We start from the raw sequence: 21,622 nt of genomic DNA on the forward strand, positions 1-21,622 counted from the left end.
TTTATCCTTTCTAGCCCACCCAGCCTGTACTTACCGCAACACTATGGGCAGTTTATCTGTCTGGGCACATATGCTGTCCTATAGAGACTCCTTCTTCCCCATTTTCTCCTTTTTTTCTAGCACTGCACTACATGTCAAGGTACACAAAACAATTGATCCCTGCCCTAACTTGCAGCCATTTCTGGGACTAACTGGTTTGTGCACAAGCCCCAAAAATAGGACCTTCAGCACCATTCCCAACAGACATTTGCAACTTGAAACAACTATGGAAAGCATTAAAAACTTGTAGAATCTGAGCAACAATCAGGAAAAATCAGCTAACAATGACTTGTAAGTAATTGATGATGCCCTTAAGTAGTAAGGTGGAGTGGTTCCTGCTGCCAAATGCATGCTCTACTACATGATGTTATATTTAACACTGATTCATGTCATGATCTGCCTGTTTGATGCACTTCTGGTAGATGTTAGCTGCCCATGAGTAATGCCTTCTTCAAGATGGCATCTGGCTGAATTGAAGGTAAAAGTGCACATGAACACTTAATCTCTGATTTGACTCTGAGTAATAATCTTTACTGCCCAAACTGCAGGTGCCCCTGAGCTAACTTCACGGCATAGACACTAACCAGTGCCCAGAGAGAGGGGATTTAAAAGGAAATATATCTTTGAAATATGGCTATATGTGGTCTCAAGCAACATGCAGTTGTGTGTAAAAAAATATATTTTCACTTGTGGTTTTAGTATTTATAAGGTGTATTTCATGTTGGTACAAAATGTCTGTCCAGTATTTTGTAGCAGCACACCAACGTGTTTGTCTGTAGAGATTTTGGAACTGTAACCCAGTATTTGTATTGAGTATGTCATAAACTATATGTTTGAATGTCATGCCAGTATTTGAGACGCCTGCTGTATTTTTGTGTCAGCAATTAGGATACGCATCTGTTTCATTTTGAATAAACCCATGTGCCTAACCAGCTCAATATATCAGGAATTCAGGTCTCAAAAGGCCAATTTGATCCAGGCTAGCTTACTCTATTCTGAATGTTGAAAGCCAAAAGATTCGATTGACTGTATACTTGCAAATATCCATGCTTTCTAAGCATAGTTTACTTTTATGTGGTTCATTTTCTTTTCTCTTTGAAATTTTGTCCAGCACAGAGTACCAAATATATTATACAAAATTGCTGTGGAAAGGAACAATGTATCTCACCAAGAGATTACTTTGATTTAAAATCTCTGTCCCAAATATACAAATCAGCAGCCCACACAAACTAATATTTTCCCTCAGATATTTGTCATCTATTCAGAAGTATTGTTTTTAAAAAGATACATATGAGGATTTATGGGTGACAGACTTAAACTAGGTAATGTACCACAGAATTCAATTTACAAATCATTGATCCTGATGTTGCTTAATATAACTTTCAGAACTTATTTTTTTTTATCATCACTGCCAGTGTGACCTTGACTGTTCAGTAGCGTGTTATTAACATAGTCCATCATGGTAAAGTTTGTGAGCAGCTGTGTTCAAATGATTTTTTTTCAAAGATTTGATATGTATTTTAATTAACCCTAATGCAAAAGGAACAGCTGCAAATTTGAGTTAACTGCAAAGTATTGTATTGCTGTAATAAACATTTATTATTAGATTAGATTTTACAAGTTAACTCCCCCACTGCAATGCTTCCTGCCACTGCAGTGAATTCTGGGAATATGGACAAAGAGGTCAATGTGTCCTGAATGGCTTTCCATCACGTAAAACATTGATCAAGAGCATGAATTTATAAAGTGTATCCTTGGTATCTTGCTTTTCATTCCATGTGCCTTAACTGTAAGTTAGCAAAAGCACTTTACTCACCCAGACAGAACTGTAGAATTGATACGATTTCATACCTATAATTCATTCAATCTGTTTTATTAGGATCAGTTTAAAAAAAAAGCTGTGTAACAGATCGCAACAATCTTTCAATATTTCAAAATGTGGGCAGATTTATTATACATCAAGGTTTCTGAGCACACGTGTATGGTTTTTCATGGTGCATCATTAAAAGCACAACCACCTTGTTTATATGTCATGGATAAGTATGAGTTCATGGTAGGCAGACATAAAATAAAGAAACTATGAAATGAATATGTAATCTGCAAGCAAAAAAACAGTTCACTACTTTTCAAAAAAAACTTAAAAGTAATATTTGTTGTACAATCATTGTGAAACATTATCTGTGATTCATGGTCATTTGCCATGTTTATACCATGAAATTGTTGTGAAGTGGAACATCTTCTGCAGTTAGGAACAGATTTACATTTTTGCAGATCTTTCTTTTCTTCAAGATGGAGTAATAACTGCTGAAGCAAGGAAATTGGCTTATGTGATGTTGTAGTCGACTGTGCCTGGCCTCAAGGGGCCCTGGCTGCCATTTTTCTTTTATTGTGCATCCAGAAAATCAGTAACCAGTAGAAATATGCTTTATTCATACAATTTGTAAAAGTACATTACATAACTGTTCCAATTTGATGTTACATAAAGTGTTATACAGGTTATTTTCTTTCAATACAGTGCAGGAGATGTCTTGCTACACTTGCCATTACAGGGTACAGTTACAATGTACATTTACATCTCATGTCAAACATTCTGTGGTGCATACAGCCTGAGGGGTTTTAAATGAATTCCAGGTCCTTGGTGTACTATGGCAGGAGGGCCTTAGATGGTAACCTTTCCCTATTGAACTGTTACAATTGCTGCCCTAAGTTTTACTGCGTCCATCAGCCCTATTGAAAGGCTCACTGACATTTGTATCTAAAAGTTTATTGCTACGTTGATATCTCACCACTGTGCTTTGGAGTCATTTACATCACCTCTAAGTCATATTGAACAGGGAATGAGGGAAACACGTTGCTTGAAAAGTCTTCCAGAAGATTTGTTGTTAATGTTCTTATTTGTAAAAGAAAACTAAATTATACCACAGGAAGCAGAATTCAGACAGTGTGAAGTATTGGCATATTTATTGGCTTCCTAAAGTAAAGGATGTAGTATTTCAATTAATTTAAACATGAAGTGCTTTATCAATGAGTGAAATGCTACAATGAGGACTTGGAACTTTGACATTGTGTAAAAAATATTGATCAGGTGATTTCTGTTGGGTTTGTAATTTGTGTTCAAATTTACGTAAGTAAATGCTATTTGTAAATGTTTAATATGGAAACGTGTATATTCTGTTAAAAACTGGAATTTTGAGAAGATTTAGGGTGTCAGATCTCAAGGGACTGAATTAATGTTAAATGGCTGACCTGGTAAATTCAGCCCTTCAAACCAAAGTGTCAACTTTCAACATTCTAGAGATCAACATAAATAATAAGCAAAAAAAAATGCTCATTGACTCTTAATTCTGTTCAACAAAGTAGAGGTACTTTCTAGCTCACCTCTAGTTTTTCTCAAATTGTAATATCAGTTCTCTCAGTGAGGAAAGGTTTCCAAATTTTCAAAAAAAAGTTACTATTTAAATATCACAAAGTGATGAATATGACACCTTTCACAACTGCCCAAAGGGCTGTGCAAACAAAAAAAAAGAACGTATTTACTTTTGTAATTTAAAAATTACAATTCTTTTTATCGTATCTATACTTAATATATTTACAAGAAATTTATAAAGGAGATGTTAATCTATTCAAAATAAATTGTAATATCTGCAGTTAAGTAATACATTTCATTAAAAAACGTCATGCATGTAAATTTATTTACAATAACTAGCATTCAATAAATATAAATCAAGCGAAGTTGATTCTACAGTACTAAGTTTAAACTAGCTACCTGGCTGCTAGTTTGCAAAGGCACAAAGCTCAAATATCCAATAATTTTTTTAGCCTCAAAAACATAATTTAGTTGCTAAGGTACTAAGCAAAGGCGTTAACCCATTTTACATATGATGGGTTAGTGACTCTATTGAGAAAAATGGAGAAAGGAATTTCACAAGAACATGTTAATCATTCGTACATTAGCATCCCACAGAATAATTTCAATGCCAAATAAAAGGAGAGTTTAGGATTTTTTCACACATTTTGTTATTAGAATACAGAATGCTTTACTATAAGTGGCAACTGAAGCACTAGCCTAGATTCTCCACTTGCATAATACAGTGTATGATGCTAAACCAAAAGAACTTGAAAAGTGAAGCCTTTGTGAGCAGCTCCATTAGGCTTTTATTTTTACCTGTCAATTCTGAACTTTTTTGTGTTTGAGAAGGTGTGCTGATGACTGAAAGCATATCAGATCACACATGCCTGAATGGAATATTGCAATCGAGTGGAGAAAATTGAATTATATCATCCTATACATTTTACATTAATTAAGCCAAAACAACCCTAGCTGATAATGACAACAAAGTGTGGAGCTGGATGAACACAGCTGGCCAAGCAGCACCCCAGGAGCACAAAAGCTGATGTTTTGGGCCCAGACCCTTCATCAGAGGGCACTCTTGGATTCTCCAGCATCTGCAGTTCCCATTATCTCTAGCTGATAATGAGATAGCAGGAAGTGCAGATGCTGGAGAATCTAAGGTAGCAAGGGGTAGAGCTGGATGGACGCAGCAGGCCAAGCAGCATCAGAAGAGCGGGAAGGCTGATGTTTCAGGCCTAGACCCTTCTTCAAAAGGGTCTACACCTTGTTATCCTAGCTGATAATTCTTCCTGAAATTTAGCATGCTGTGAGTAATGGAGGATAGGCTTTAAAATTATAAAGACATCTTGAAATCACTGGTCCCCCATTTTATGGCTCCTTTTGCTGAACTCAAGCTTTATCTGATGTTCTGTAAGATACATTAGTTCTTGAGATGTTGTTGTTGACCAGATTAGCATTTATTGAAACTTCCTAGTTAATTTTTAGAATGTAGTTATAGAGACAAAAAAGCTACTAATGCTGGATTCCAAAGCTGACAAACAGGAGGCTGGAAGAACACAGCCTGGCTTGCTTTGCTCTTCCAGCCTCCTGTTTGTCAATCTTTAGAATATACGTACTTTTTGAACTACTGCAATCCGTATGCTAATTGGATAATGTCTTTTAGGAAAGGGAACTGCCATCATTGTCTGGTCTGACCTACTTGTGACTCCAGACCCACAGCAATGTGGTTGACTCCTAGTTGCTGTCCAGGCAACTAGGCATGGGCAATAAATGTTGACCCAGTCAGTGACACTCACATCCCAAGAATGAATAAAAACAATACTGTTAGATTGGGAATTAGAGAGTTCCAGGCTTTTAATCCAGTGATGAGGAAGCGATATCCTGGACAAAGCGAGATATGACTTGGAAGGGAACTCTCCAGTTGTTGGAATCTTTGGCTTTCTCTGTTCACAGCCTTGAAGGTGAGAATGGCATGAAATTAGTCGAGATGGTATACAGTCACCATCAAACCTCCACCATTGTGCCTCCTTCAGTATGGAGTCCTGGGGCAGGAAGATCCATGACCTTTCTATCCAGTCACTAAGTGAGGCTGATAGAAGTCAATTAATGACTATTTAAAGGCCTCATCCTACAGCCACGGGACTGAACCGAATAGGGAGCAGGCCTGTGGCCATATACTATATATCCTGCTAAATCCACATAGCCTCCATGTAACATTGGGGGGGGGGGGGGGTGGGGTGTGGGTGCGGATGTCCCACAGACAAAGGCACTCAGAGCCTGATTGAGGGTCTGCATACTGGGGAGCATGGAATCCACTGAGGACCAGAATCCGGGCATTGCTCACAACAATTCTGCAATGCTTCCAGAATCCGGGCATTGCTCACAACAACTCTGCAATGCTTTCTCTGTGACAATCCTCCAGAAAACCTCTCCCGAATTAGTTATCCGTGACTTAGGAAGCTTCAAAATCCTGGGCCCCTAATTGATAGTTACCTTACAACAGCTACTGCCTCGCTGGTCCTCTTACTGAGAACATGAGCTGCAAGCTTCTGATTGGCAATTTACAGGAGGCCAGACTCCTGCTCCTGGGGTCTTAGATCCAGGAAGATGCCCATTGATGGCCTTTTCAGAATCTGACTGATTTATGGTTCAAGTTAGAACTCATTGGGCTAGTGTGCTATAAATCAAACCTCAATATACCCAGGTAGAAGTTGAAGATTTTATAAAGTATGCAAAGTTCCCCAATATACCCGTTTGTCAGGCCTCTATGTTGATATAAAACATGGATCAGGTTTCGGTTCTAAACAACAATTACTATTTATTGTAAATAATTACATCTAGCGGCAGGTAAACAGTAATAACCCATTGCCATATAACGTCACTCATTCAACATCTAATTTCTTTATAAATCTCTGTGTGTGTGTCTGTGTGTGTGTGTGTGTCTGTGTGTGTGTGTGTGTGTGTGTGTATGTGTCTGTGTGTGTGTGTGTGTCTGTGTGTGTGTGTGTATGTGTCTGTGTGTGTGTGTGTGTCTGTGTGTGTGTGTGTGTCTGTGTGTGTGTGTGTCTGTGTGTGTCTGTGTGTGTGTGTCTGTGTGTGTGTGTGTGTGTCTGTGTGTGTGTGTGTGTGTGTGTGTGTGTCTGTGTGTGTGTCTGTGTGTGTGTGTGTGTGTCTGTGTGTGTGTGTCTGTGTGTGTGTCTGTGTGTGTGTGTATCTGTGTGTGTGTGTGTGTCTGTGTGTGTGTGTGTGTGTGTGTGTGTATCTGTGTGTGTGTGTGTCTGTGTGTGTCTGTGTGTGTCTGTGTGTGTGTGTGTGTGTGTGTGTGTGTGTGTTTACATATATTTTATACAGGCTCCAAATTGTTTGCAACTCAAAATCCAATTACTGCTTGTTCAAACAGTTACATGATACCTGGCATCAGTGTCTATTTACTTGCTTTTCAAAGCATACAGCACCCTTGCTAACTCAGACACACAACACAGACAAACAGACAGGCAAAATTGGTTATTAAACAGAGGGAATTATCAGGAAAGACAATTCAGTAATCTTTGTCCCAAGGTACTTTTGTTGAGTTATTCTTATAGCCCCTGTACTATTCAGCACATTGCTTGAGTCATTTGTCTCTGATGCTTTTTCTGGTGGATAAAGAACACAAATTATCTGGTTTATTTGTGAAAAAGACTCCACTTTATCAGTTAAAATACATGACTTGCAAAAACTGTTGCAGGAAGGTTAACTTGGTTTTCTTCAGTTTTGAGTTTTGACTGCAGTGAACAGAGATACTGTTCCCTAGCTGGGGAAGAACTGAATACTCCTCTATGTCTGTAATTGTTCCCAGATCCATGCTATTCAGTTACTTCAAAACCAATCACACAGTGACTGTCAGACAAAAAGACCTCTGCCATTGATGAACAATTATGACTAGTCCATTGACCAATCAACCTCTTGTTGCCAGCAAAAGCTGCATCTGCACATTGTCTGCAATTCAAACTCCAATTACTGCTTGTTCAAACATTTAAATGATGCCTGGCATTGTTGTCTATTTACTTGCTTTTCAAAAAATACAGCGCCCTTGCTAAAACACTTTTCAAAAAAATACAGCTCTATCCCATTTCACTCCCTATTTTGTAAAAACACAAAACAAAAAAAATTTCAGCATTCTGCAGACCTTCCAGAAGAGGAGCAGTGTACATCTTTCACAGACAGTATACGAGACCCTTGTCAAGTTTCTGCCCAGTGTACCCTTGTGCCTGTTGTGCTTGTGGTTTCTCGGTGGTCAAAGTCATACCTTTAGAAGGTGCTGCGAAAGAAACAGTCGTGACTTTGTTGACTGCAGGCTGTTAAGTGGTCAATGAATAGACACTAAAGGGCCTCAACTTGCCACTTCCCTGATGGCCTACTTGTGTTGTTTGGTAAGAAAGGTGGCGAGTTTCCTGACTGGCAAACTAGGGCAACATGCCTGCTGCAGTTGTGGTATCATTCTTTTTTACCCCAATCTGGTGTCAACTGGTCCCCATCTCTACCTCCCATGAGATGGGCTGTGAAACCACCCCGTTGCCCTTGTCCCTCATCCCCTGTTCCCACTATCAAGAAGATAAAAACCCCATGGCTTTTTGCCACTGGATACTCCAAGGATTTAGACTTAATGATGGTCAGTATTACTCAGAAGCTGCTGGCCTCCAATTGGCTGACAGCTGCTGGTAACCCAGGACTCCAATGTCACAGCCTGAATACACCAAAAACTTCACCTGTGCTTGGGTGTCAACTCTCAATGAATGGACTGGTGCACGATCAGTCAAGTTATCTTGGCAATGGGGGTGGTATATTTATCACCAGCAAACATACTTTTGCCCCACACTTAATCCCAAAAAGAGATAATTCTGCCCTTAAGATTTGTCTTTTAAAAAAATTATCACCTACACAATTGATTTATTTTTTATCAGACTCATAGGCTGAGACAGTTTGCAGTAAGACATGCTTCCGACTTTTTCAACTCATTTATCCAGTGATAAACCTCACATGGGAATGTGGGTTGGCAAAGGCCCGAACTTGACATTTACCAGCTGTGAATCTAAAACCCCCTTTGTGCTATGTTGCAAGATGAGCCATGCAACTGCCCTGAAAAAAATCTGAGAAAGTTAGCAACACAGTACAGAGAGTAAATCAAATATCATTGAAATATTAGCTATTTAATCCGTCAGGCCTTAACTTCAGCCTGCAATGTTTTTCATCATTCTATTATCAGTTTTAGCTTCGAAGTTTGGGTTATTACCTTCTTTTAACCTGTTAAAAGGAGTACAAATGGATACAAATCTTTCAACCCATAATTAGACAATTTACAAATGTTATGTGAAAAGTGGAGTTGAACTACTTAATACCAGTGGCTACTTCTATCTTCAGAGAAATGTGTTGGAAGGAAGAGAAAACAATCCATTTCCTGAAAGTAATTGGGCATAATAGAATGTTGCTTTGGTTGCAGAATGGCAAAATAATTTGGCACATCTTTTTAGTGGCAGCTATTAAAAAGAAATATTATACTTTTCAGCAATCATCTTTCATGATCTTGGATATCAAGTATGCTTGGAAATTGTTTTTGACAACTGTTTGGTGCAAAGCTGTACCAGAAGTATATTCCAGTGAGTTGCCCCTGAAATTCAAAAGAGAACTTTTGTTTGGTTGTTAGACAGCAAATGTGTTAGTTATCCCTTTTCACAACAACAGCATTTTTCAAGCTGTATTCTTGCAAGTTATTTGTCAGAGTTTACATAATAATGGGTTATTAGTAAGAAAGTGTTAACACTAACCCTGGCAGGTTTAGCTACCTCCCCTCCAAGTGCTGACCTGTCAGTAAATGATACCAAACTCCTCCATGCAACTACAACAACTTTGTAATGTTTAAGTGCTTTTGATGACTGTTGCTGCTGAAATTTAGTTTCCATCTGGCCCAGGTCCTGGGGGCTTTGTGGTTTTTGCCTATTGATACAGGCCAGGTGGTCGAGTTGTGGGAGCTGTCTGTCATTGATTCAAAAATGGGACATGGCTGTAGCTGGCAGAATATGGGGATGTATGGAAACAAAAGGCAGTGACAGCTGTGGCAGGCAGTGCAGGAGAATTCCGCTCATTCCTTAAGAGCTCTTCTGTTAAAGCTCAGCAACACCTGGAGGTGTACTTAGTAATGTGCTACTCTGGGGAGGTGTGAAGTTTTGAAAAAAAAAGGTTTTCACAGGCAAACACTGTAAAATGTAGACTTTCTGGACAAATCTGCATGTTGGGTGGTTGCAAATCATTTCCTGATTGCTTGCAATGCCTAAGGGGTGAAGTTATCATCTTTACGAGTTACTTGGAAGATGCTGTGCCAGAAACTTGACCATGTCAGTGGAAGATAAACTATGTGAACTCCATCTGCTGTCATTAGAAATTTTGGCCAGGAATTTTTTAAAATGACATTACCAACAAGCCATGCTGAAACTTGCACTGATTACCTCTGGGACAATTGTGTTAGTATCTACATCAGATCCCAAAAAAGCACTGGTTATATGTCCCATTTCATAATGCATGAAAATTAAAATTTGATGCCAATAAACCATCAATTATCTGTATTAGTTATGGTATTTTTTAAGTGAGTGCATTTGTATAAATATGCAATACTGATGCCTTGAAGACGCTGAGAATTAATTGTAGACTCAGTGAGGAGTAATTCAAAAAGAAAACACTTTAAATATTACGGGTCCTTCTGTACCTAAAACTTTAGAAGTAAATTTTCAGTCGAGTCTGATGCAAATTCAGGATTTTCACATGGGCTGCAATTTTGCACAGTAGGATGGTAGGGCATAAGCAACATTGATCAGAGCATCACCACGTCGGTTTTATGGATTTGATGCTGAGAAAGATGTCAGATTAAAACATGTGCAACTTTTTATGGTAGAGATAGTAGGAACTGTAGATGCTGGACAATCTGAGATAACAAGGTGTAGAGCTGGATGAACACAGCAGGCCAAGCAGCAGCTGAAGAAGGGTCTAGGCTGGAAACGTCAGCTTTCCTGCTCCTCTGATGCTGCTTGGCCTGCTGTGTTCACCCAGCTCTACAATTTGTTATCTAACATTTTATGGTACCCTGCCAACGAGCTTAGAAGTGGGGAATCTTTAAAATTCCCTGATGGCCTTCCTTTTTGCCCCAGTATTGCAGTTTTACAGGGAATGGGAAATGCACACACACGCACACTCACTGCAATTAAGCCCCTTATGTGCCCAGTTATTAAGGACCACTTCCTTCTGGCCACACATTTTCAGCCAATGAGAGGAGTTCAGGAATAGGAGAGAAACTATTAAATGACACTGCTTGAATCTTGGGCAGAAAACACTGGGGCGCCTCCACTTCTGGCCCCCTTGTGGCTCCCTCAATTTGCCCGCCCGTCCCCATCTTGGGTGTTTGCTGCCACCCTGGCCTTGCCACCACAACTGCACCGCTATCACCCCACCATCACCAGCGTTGGTGGCCAACTCTTTGAGTCACAGGATGGGAAGTCCCATCATCTGTAAAATTGTGCCCATAAAACATGTCCCAAAACAAACTCTGTCAAATGTGTACAAAAGAGCTGAATTCCAGAGGTGAGGTGAGAATGACAGCCTTTGATATCAAGGCTGCATCTGACCGAGTGTGGCATCAAGGAGCCCAAGCAAAACTGAAATCAATGGGAATCGGGGCAAACTCTCCAGTGTTTTGAGTCGTACCTGACACGTAGGAAGATGTGGTTGTTGGACATCAGTCATCTCAGCTCTAGGACACCTCTGCAGGAGTTCGTCAGGGTAGTGTCCTTGGCCCAACCACCTTCAGCTGCTTTATCAATGACCTTCCCTCTTTCATACGGTCAGAAATGGGGATGTTTTTCGATGATTGCACAATGTTCACTACCATTCATGACTCCTCAGTTACTGAAACTGTCCATGCTCAAATGCAACAAGATCTGGATAATATCTAGGCTTAGGCTGAGAAGTGGCAAGTAACATTCATGCCACACAAGTGCCAGCCTATGACCATCACCAATAAAAGATAATCTGTCCGCCACCCCTTGATAGTCAATGGTGCTGACTCCCCGACCTTTGACATCCTGGGGTTTATCATTGACTAGAAACACAACTGGACTCACCACATAAACGCAGTGACTACAAAAGCAGGCCAGAAGCGAGGAATATTGTGGTGAATTACTCTCTTCCTGATTCCTCACAGCCTATCCACCATCTATAAGACACAATTCAGGAGTGTGATGGAATACTCCCCACTTGCTTGGATGAGTGCAGCCGCAACAACATTCAAGAAGCTTGACACCATCCAGGACAAAGCAGCCTACTTAATTGGCACTACATCCACAAGCGTTCACTCCCTCAACCACCAACGGTCAATAGCAGCAGTGTGTACTATCTACAAGATGCACTGCAGAAATTTACCAAAGATCCTCAAACAGCACCTTCCAACACACAACCACTTTCATTTAGAAGGACAAGGGCAGCAGGCATATGGGAATACCACCACTTCCAAGTTCCCCTCCAAACCACTCACCATCCTGACTTGGAAATATATCGCCATTCCTTCACTGTCACAGAGTCAGAAACCTGGAATTCCCTCCCTAATGGCATTGTGGGTCAACCTACAGCAGGTGGACTGCAGTGGTTCAAGAGGCAGCTCACGACCACCTCCTGAAGGGCAACTAGGGAAGGGCAAGAAATGCTGAACCGCCAGCCAGCAATGCCCACATCCCATAAGCTAATATAAAAAACTGGTTACTTAATGGAAAACTTACAAACCAATTAACAAATTACATTGCACTTAGCGTAAAAAGGATGATATGCAATTCATGTGACTTTTGAATTGATCTGAATAAAAGCATAAATTTACAGCATGTAACATTGCTACTTTAACCCATTGTCATGGTAGACTCCACAGGATAGAATCCTACTTTGAGAGTAATTTTCTGCAAATTGCTAATGTTGTAAAGACATGATGCATTTCCATATATACTTCTCTTTAATTAAAGTAGCTGCACAGACTGCGGAAGTCAGGTTGGCTGAAAGTCAAGTGGAGGAATCAATTGTTGACCAAAATGGTAATCTTAAAAGTATATGAATCAAAAAGCTGCATTTTCAAAGAGATGATGTCAAGCCTGCAACAAATGAAGTGATGTGTGAATTTAGGAGGGTAATGAAATTAAGTTTTGCATTCAGCAACGAATAAGTGCACTGCAAGAAACCATTTCCAAATCACCTCTTCTTAACCTTCACTGCTCTTAGCATTTGAACAGAAACTCATTGAAAGCATAGCAAAACAAGTTAGTTAGTCCCCAGATATTAAACTATTGACAAGAATTTTAACAATTTCATTTCTTTATTTTAGAGGTACAGACTTGAAAAGCTCAAGCCTGAAACTGTTGGGGCTGTAACACAAACCAATGATAAGTAAAACATGAATCAGATATTATATAATTTTCACAAGCAAGTTCTTGGATATAGATATATGTTGAATGCATTATGGTACATGTAATGACAATGAAGAGATCAAATGGAAAGAAGTGCATTAAGTACGTTAAGTACCTCTAAAATACCGTCTGCTTTCTTCCGAAGTAAGGACAAGCTAGATTTCAAAGCCAAAATGCTGTAACTGCTGGAAATCTGAAAAAAAAAGTGCTGGCATTATTCAGTAGAACTGGCTACACCTGTGGGAAAACAGAGTTAATGTTTTAGGCCAAGAGCATTTCCTCTGTTTCTCCATGGATGAAGCCAATGAATAGATGGTCAGTTACAAATAACAGCATAAGAGAAATGTGCACCTGAGCATAATCCCACTTGAAACAGAACCAGTGCAAGATATGGTGGACCTGGAAATGAAAGAAAGCTTACAAATCATTGAGCACTCAGTTTCCTCATTCTTTCTTCTTTCAACACACTTGCCCAGTCTATCTTCCCTCAGCATCTTTCCTCTGAAGTTTACTATCTCTGGACATATACATATCCCCCATTGATTTCTCCTATTCTTCTCTTTGGTCTGCCACAAGGGTATAACTTCAGTCACATTTCATTGCATTTATCTATGTGTCATTCGTGAATTGCTAAGATCATTTCCTTTCACTTCCAATAGGTAGCCTATCCTTTCTGCAACCCCCTTTCCAATCCAACTTTCGCATTGTTTTTATTTATTTGCTCTTAGGTGAGGACAACCTTATTGACCATTATTAGTTCAGTGACTGGTTGATAAGGACTTCTCTTGAACGGCTGCCAAACATTTCTTGATGGCTTTTCTATGATAGGTGATAGCTGCAATTTCTCAGATTTTGACCCAACAATGATAATATAGGTCAGTAGTATATTTACAACATAAATCACATAACTTGAAGAGGAATTTGCAATTGGTGGTGTTTCCCAAATGTAGCAATTGTGTCAAAATTGACTTTAACATGACTGTAATATATGCAGTAGCTAATAAAAATTGCACCTTGAAAGTGGCAATACTGAAATGGGTGGGTGGTGAAATTAGTGACAGTTAATGGTCAGGTGGACTGCCCTGATACAAAGAGTTCCAGTGTTGTTGCCAACTGTATCCATCCAAACCAGTGCTGAGAATTCCATCATAACCCTGTGTGATGTGAGCCTTTTTTGATCACAAAGGAATTATTGCAGTGATAGCATTTGATGCACTCTTACAGCCATGTGTGTTGAATAGTGTCAGAGATAATGGGAACTGCAGATGCTGGAGAATTCCAAGATAATAAAATGTGAGGCTGGATGAACACAGCAGGCCAAGCAGCATCTCAGGAACACAAAAGCTGACGTTTCGGGCCTAGACCCTTCATCAGATGACCCCTCTCTGATGAAGGGTCTAGGCCCGAAACGTCAGCTTTTGTGCTCCTGAGATGCTGCTTGGCCTGCTGTGTTCATCCAGCCTCACATTTTATTATATTGTGTTGAATAGTGGGTGTGTGGAGGGTTACCTTGTTTCATTGAGGCCACTGAGTTCTGTCTCTAAGTTGGTGCTTTGGGTGTTTAAACCTGCAGATAGCTGTTAAAATAATGCTTCATTTTAATTATACCTGGTGCTAGATTGGACATAACCTTGTACAATCTATTAAACCACAGCAATCATCTAGCTTGATTGAGATGGAAGACAAAGGGATTTTGTAATAATGTGCAATTCTTTGCTTGCTGATGATCATTATCACTTAAGTCTTGACAGTTCTAATGCTTTTTTCATTGTCGTTCCTGCTTCAACTTTGCATTCACCTCTGTCTCTGAACCTTCCAGATACTTCAACTCATTTCTAATACTGCAGTCCACACCTTCACCCACACCAAGTCATCACACTATCCTTCCAAGCTGTATTGGCTCCTATGCCCTCATTTAACTTCAAAGTTGTTTTCCCCTTCTCTTGACCTATACTACAACAGCATTGGTTTTCTTTCTCTGTGTGTAGCCTTTATGTTCTAATGCTAGATTCATTCAGCTACTATGTTTCGGTCTTCTGCAACTGATTTTCTAGTTCCTCCTTCCTTGCCACTTTCCTTCCTGTTTTAAACACCAAACACCCACCACCCCCGTTCATCAGCAAAACCCTTTCTTTTGGAGTAGTCTTTAGCTTCCTCCCATAAGTTCATACTTCTTTTCCATTCTCCCTTTTTACTTGGTGCCTACTATATTTTTCTTCAAATGTAGGCACTTCATGATGTCTTCCATTCCTGAAGAACATTATAAAAATGGAAATTATTGCAGTGGTCTATCAGGGTAGCAATGGTGGTGGGTGATGATGGATTAGCTGTTGGAGGAATATGCTTCAAATGAATACAAGTCCTAGTGGGCCTGCTGTCAAACAAAGGCTATTAGTGCATAGTGGTTGTGTTGAACGTGCCGTCATACACACACTGAAATGTGGTCTGGTTAATTTTGACCAATGGTTGTCAGCACCACAGTCTATCATTGAGTATGTGGCAAAAGCAGTGTGTCTGTAATTGTAAAGGTATCCAGTTGAAAACATTTTGCAAAGCTATACCATGGGATCGTTACTTCTTTATGTGTCTGACTGCTTGTCTACAAAGACTGGTCTGCTGTATTTCCCCTGGTCTTCCATAATTTGTGATTGCTCGTCATTCAAATTCAGATGGAAGTTTCTGTGCAATACATAACATACAGTTATATTTTTGCAAAGTCTTTCTGGGGCATGGTATGATTTTCCTCTGTATTTGTTCTGTATGTTAAATGTCTGCTGACCCTGATTCATTCAACAGCCTTTTAGTTTTAAATCAACATGTTCATGTTTGTTATGACATACCTTTGGAGCAGGTGAGATTTGAACCCAGGCTTCCTGGCTCGAGACAGGAACATGACCTCGACACCACAGAGCTCTTCATTAGCAGCTTTATTTTAGTTTTTTTTTACCCAGAAGGGCACAACTGAGTGACCTTCCACCACTAAAATCAAACTGACTCTTTTTTTATATGCATTCTTTCCTTTTTCTGACATCAACCACCACACATCACCCAGGTAACCAATTAAATATTTCCATGCAAAGCTTGTAAATGGCAGTGCAAACCATCAAAGGTTAGGGGGATGTAGGAGAGAGGGAGGGAACTAGATAAAAATAGAGTTGGAGGGGTAAGTAAAGCACACTATCCCCTGCAGTATCCACCTGTCTCCAAAGGCAACAAGAGCATTGATGGACGCCATGTGTTCCCTCTCCATAGACACTCAGGGGGCAGGCAGATGGCAGAGATGACCCCCTCCACGACCTGTTACCTGGACCTATTTGTAGGCAGCCTGGTCAGGCCCAGGAGCAGACCCATGAGGAAGTCCTCTGATCTGCCCAGACCCCTCCACACCAGATGTTCAAAGACTAGGAACACAGGGCTGAAGTCTAACCAAAAACACAACAAAAGGTTTTTCAAGTAACTAGAAAGGGAAATGCACATGCCTTCAACATATACATGGTCCACAGTGCTGCACAATAAACAGTTGGACTGTGAGTCCATGAACTGCCTCAATCTCAGGCTACAAGGTACTGCTGTATGAAACACCCTCCACCCAAGTCCCATGTAGAAACCCCTCCACTGGGGATCCCCACTGCCTGGCAGCAAATAAGCACATCAAGGCATGTCTGAGTGATCAATGGAAACGTCAAGGTGGATGGTGTGCAGCAGCAGCCTGTACAAAAGCTGTCTCTTCGTGGGATGAAAGTACGCACTAGGTGTACCCAAGAGGCAGCACAGGTTGTGAGGTTCAGGATCATGGGGCTTGAACAGATGGGGTTTCACCATGTACCCCATCATCCTGCACCTGGGACATGGGGTCAGGCCCGAGCACCATTGTTTAGGTGGTGGCATCGGTTGCGAGCTGGACATCCAGCGCTGCCCTGTTTACTGATTCCTGTGGTAACATCCAGCGTAGGTCTCTGCCACCCAGCACATCCCTGACTCTGGTCACCTCCGTAGCCATGACTGTCCTGTCTACCAGCCACTTGAACTCGTGATGTTGGATGTGTGGATAGCTGAGCAGCAGCTATCTGAAAATATCTGCTACTCCTGATGGCGGGTAGGCCCAGCGCGAGTTGTCCATGTTCCAGACATTGACCAATCCTGATAAATGACAGGAAAAATCCTGAGGGTGACTTGCAGACCCTCACAGTCAATAGCAAGAGTTGTATGACATAACTGAGGGCCACAAATCTGGAGGAAGTAATATGTAGCCTGGGTGCATAATTTGGGAAGAGGCTCGATGTAGGGTCCGAAGGTGAAAAATCACCACCTGGATGCAGAGGAACATCTATGATTAACCACCCCCCTCAACTGGGAGACTAAGAACTTCTGCCATGATCCAGTGCATTTTCTTGCCCCAGAAGAAGTGAACCAACGTCCTCAGGATTTTTGTGACAATGCTAGGAGGAGGTGGCCAAAGGGACCAGCCAGTATCACAGCATAGAGGCCTGTGGCCAGCTTCTGAGCAGCGCACAACTCCTGGAAGACAGCACTCTGAGTGGTCCTGTGCAGTGGCCTAAGTGAGGCAAGAATTTGGCCTCCACTTCCTGCCAATCTGCCGGCCAAGTTTCCTCAGCCAGGCTGATCATCAGCTTTTTTTAAAAAAAATTATTCCTATCCAGATGCGCTATCATGCACAACCGAGCAACTTTCCCACCACCAAATCACTGTGACGGGGGGTTGGGGGGGTGCGGGTGGACACTTCGTTTTTAAACTTTTAACCATCACCAGCAATCACTTGTGGGGCAAGGTCATCAGCTCTGTTATACCATTCTTCAATGAGTGCAGGTATTGTGCAGAGGTGTTACGAGCTATACATCCAGTAGGTGGTCAGTGTTAACTGATTGCTTCAGGATGCTAATATCATGTATATTCCCAGAAACTGTGCAATCAGGCACGTTATTTTCTTGCAGTGAGTGCACATTATTTACCAGTTTCTCAAACTTCCTGTCTTGAGATCCTCTAATACTGTGGTTAACTACATGAACAATTACATCATAGAGTAAATATGGCTATTTTGTTCAGGTTAGAAATTAATTAATAAAATCTGTTACTACCTATGCAATTCTTTGTTGGTGAACTAGCTTGTTCTCGTGGATGCCTTCCTGGAAGATTTATGTGGTATAAAATTTGAAGTCAGTGGTGACCTTCACCTCAGTACAGTGGTGGCTATCATTTTCATTTTTGTCTTCTTGCTCCAGATGATGGTCTTTATAATCTTCATCCTGAGGTTCAGCTTCCTCCTGTATGACCTCACTATTGCATCCATGAGCAAATTCTCTGACATGAGATATTATGCTTACTTTTTTGCAGCCATTAAGCTGCCACTTATGCTTTTCGGATTCTGTGACTACCTGCTCTACTTCATCTTAACTATGGCAGACCATTCAAAGGGGATTAGACCTGTACACTTTTCACCGTATGCCCCGATGTAAAATGCTCATCATTCAACGATCAATGCTGTGATTGCACGCTCAAGTTTCATTATTGACTTTCAAAAAGAAATTAAAACTATATTAGCATTTCTTTTAATAAAAAAGCTACATTTTATTCATCAGCCATTTTTTTATGTAGGTAACAGCGCTGAAAACAGTTATTGATGGCAGAAATTCCTCCATTACTGCTTTCCCAACAACTCACCACAACTTGCATGTTTTCATTAAATTTATCACCTTGACAAAATATTGGGCCTTAAGTGTTTGAAGCAAAAGCTGATCTCGACTGCTTGTTCAATCCTTTCAAGAAGCATAATTCTTACAAAACTGCTTCTTTTCTTTTTGCCCTTAAGCACTTACCAACTTATGATAGATAAGTTTCAACAATTCAGTGAATGTCAGTTTGTACTGGCACTGCTAATTAATTACACAACATGAAAGTACTACCCAGAACTCTCAGGAGTGTTCATATCTACTCAGATAACAGTCTGCAAAAAGACCTAAATCATTAACCAGGGCTGGGCACACAATACTGGTACAATATGATTAAATCCCAGGTAATGCAGTACCTAAACTTAATCTTGTACATCAAAATCCAGGTGATATCATTGAATAGAAAGAAATCTGATTTCATCAGTATTTTCTTCACAACATATTAAGTATAATTTATTTCTTAAGTGGCTTGGTTAATGGGCAATCAGCCTCCATTTTACCTCCTTTCAATTTACGACTTTTAAGCTAGATCTCTTAATCTAATGAAATGTAGAGAGAAGCATTTTAAGTCTTATGCAATGTGCATTTTAAAGAATCAAAACCATAAGACATAGGCCATTTAGCCCATCTAGTCTCCACCACCATTCAATGAGATCATTGCCGTTTGGATGATCGTCAACTGCAATTTCCTGCCTTATCCCCAAAACTTTTGATTCCCTTATGAATTAAAAATCTGTCAGTCTCAGCCTTGACTATACTTAACAATTTAGTACAACAGCCCTCTGCAATAAACAATTCCACAGATTCACTACCCTCTAGGAGAAGATATTCTGCCTCAACTCTGTTTTAAATGTGAAAGGGCGTATTCTGACATAATGCACTTTTGGTCCAAGACTGTCCACAAGAGGAAACAATTTTTCTGAATCTGCCTGAAGAATTTTGTGTGCTTCAATAAGGTTGCCTATAATTTTTCTAAATTCCAATAATTCTAGGTCCAATCTATTCTACTTCTCCTCACAAGATATACAAGCGATACTAGCCTAGTGAACCTGCCCTGAACTGTCTCCAATGCTAGTATATTTCTTCCTTGCATTAAGGCCCCAAAACTGTTCACAGTATGCCAGCTGTGGTCTGAATAGTGCCTTATGTAGTTTTAACAAAAAACTTCCCTACTTTTATACTTCATTAACTTTGAAATGAAGGCCAACAATCCGTTTGCTTTCCCTGCTATCTGCGCAACTTGCATGCTAATTTTCCTGTGTTTCAGGAATGAGGATTCCCAAGTCCCACTTTTACATTACTTTCTGCAGTCTTTCTCCATTTAAATCATGTTCAGAACCTCACTCCCATGCCAAAGTTCATGCATAACTTCACTTTGTCTGAGATTATATTCTACCTGCCACGTTTTTACCCGTTCACTTAACATGTCCGTATCCCCCTAACATTTTCCTGATAACCAATGTTAAGCTAACTGACCTATAGTTTTTTTTGTCTCCTTTTTAAAATGTGTGTTATATTGGCAGCTTTTCAATCCTCTGGAACTTTTCCAAAATCTAAGGATTCCTAGGAGATTGCTACCAACGCATCCACCATTTCTCTAGCTATATCCTTTAATATCCTAAGGTGCAACCTAGTAGATCCAGATGACTAAAAGTCATTATCTCCATTAGATGCCTGAGCTCTTCTTCTTTAGTGATAATTATTATATTTATTTCCCCTTCCTTTTCCCATTGCTTTTTCAGTAATTTTGGGATTCTATTAGTAGTATCTACTGTGAAGACTAATGCAAAGTATTTTTTCAACTTCCCTGCCATTTCTTGGTAGCCCATTTTGATTTTCCTAGCCTTTTTCTCTAAGGGGTGGATGTTCACTTTGGCTTCTCTCTTCCTTTTTAAATATTTGAATAAGCAGTTGCTGTCTGTCTTGATATCACTTGCGAGTTTAAGTTCAAAGTTTTATCACTTTTTATTGTTTTTGTTGCCTTTGTTGGTTTGTAAAACTTGCCCAATCCTCGGGCTTGCCAATAATCTTTGCCACATTACATGTTTTTCTTTTTGATTGTGTTTCACCCCAGAGAAATAAATCACTTGGCCAAACTAATGAACTTCATTGGTAGCTCAAGACATTCATTTAAAGAGAATAGTTTCAATGTCTTACTCATCATTTGTGGAATGCTGTAAATTGAATGAAGTATCTGGCTATGTCCAGTATTGTGAACCAGGTATTCTGTTCAGTGAAGGAAATCCTTCTTCAGCTTCTCTTGGAGCATAAGTACCATTATGAAGCATTTAAAATGTTATTTAAACAATGAGAATATATTTTATTTCAGCATTTGTTCATCACAGTGCAGTGAATGCAATATTTGAAACATCAGAGTACAAACTTTGACAATTTAAGTTGCCTACATGCTCACAAAAGATAGCTCATAAAGCGAAAGCAATGGGTGGAATTTTCCCAGTCCCTGAAAGAAATAAGCACTGACTGCTCAGTTGGTAAAATATGGTGAGATCAGAAAAATTACAATTTCAACATTGAAAAGAAAGGGTTTGAGTTCCTATCTAAGGATTCAGTGGCTAAATGAGAATCTTGCTTTCGAGGGGTCTATATGCAGACATATACATCTCATTATAACCTAATCTTGCCTCATTTATATGCAGGTTTGCAATTTAGACAGGCAGTCGAGAGAAACTAGGTAGCGCCAGTTCCCAATGTGAATGTCTGAGTGGGTACCTTGTGGCTGCCACTGGCCAGTGCCTTCTTTTGGCATCCACCTCAGACAGCTTTTTGTCACTTCACAGGGCTTGCTCTATGGGCAGCAGCTGCCTGCAATGTATATCCACAAAGACTAAGCCCAAACCTCAGTGCATCATATGGCATGTCCCTGACTCACTCATAATACAGTTCACCAGTTCAGCACTGCACTTTGGACCTCATTCATGATAATGCTGCATGCAAGAACAGGCACCCATCTCATTTATTGGAACAATGTGCATTGAAAAGGCTTCCTAGTGTGTATTCACTTTGCTGAGAGTATCTCTGACTTGTCTTTCTTTGTCTTTTTGCCCTTTGAGCCT

This window comes from Stegostoma tigrinum, chromosome 14 (assembly GCF_030684315.1).
Source record: "Stegostoma tigrinum isolate sSteTig4 chromosome 14, sSteTig4.hap1, whole genome shotgun sequence".
NCBI lineage: Eukaryota > Metazoa > Chordata > Chondrichthyes > Orectolobiformes > Stegostomatidae > Stegostoma > Stegostoma tigrinum.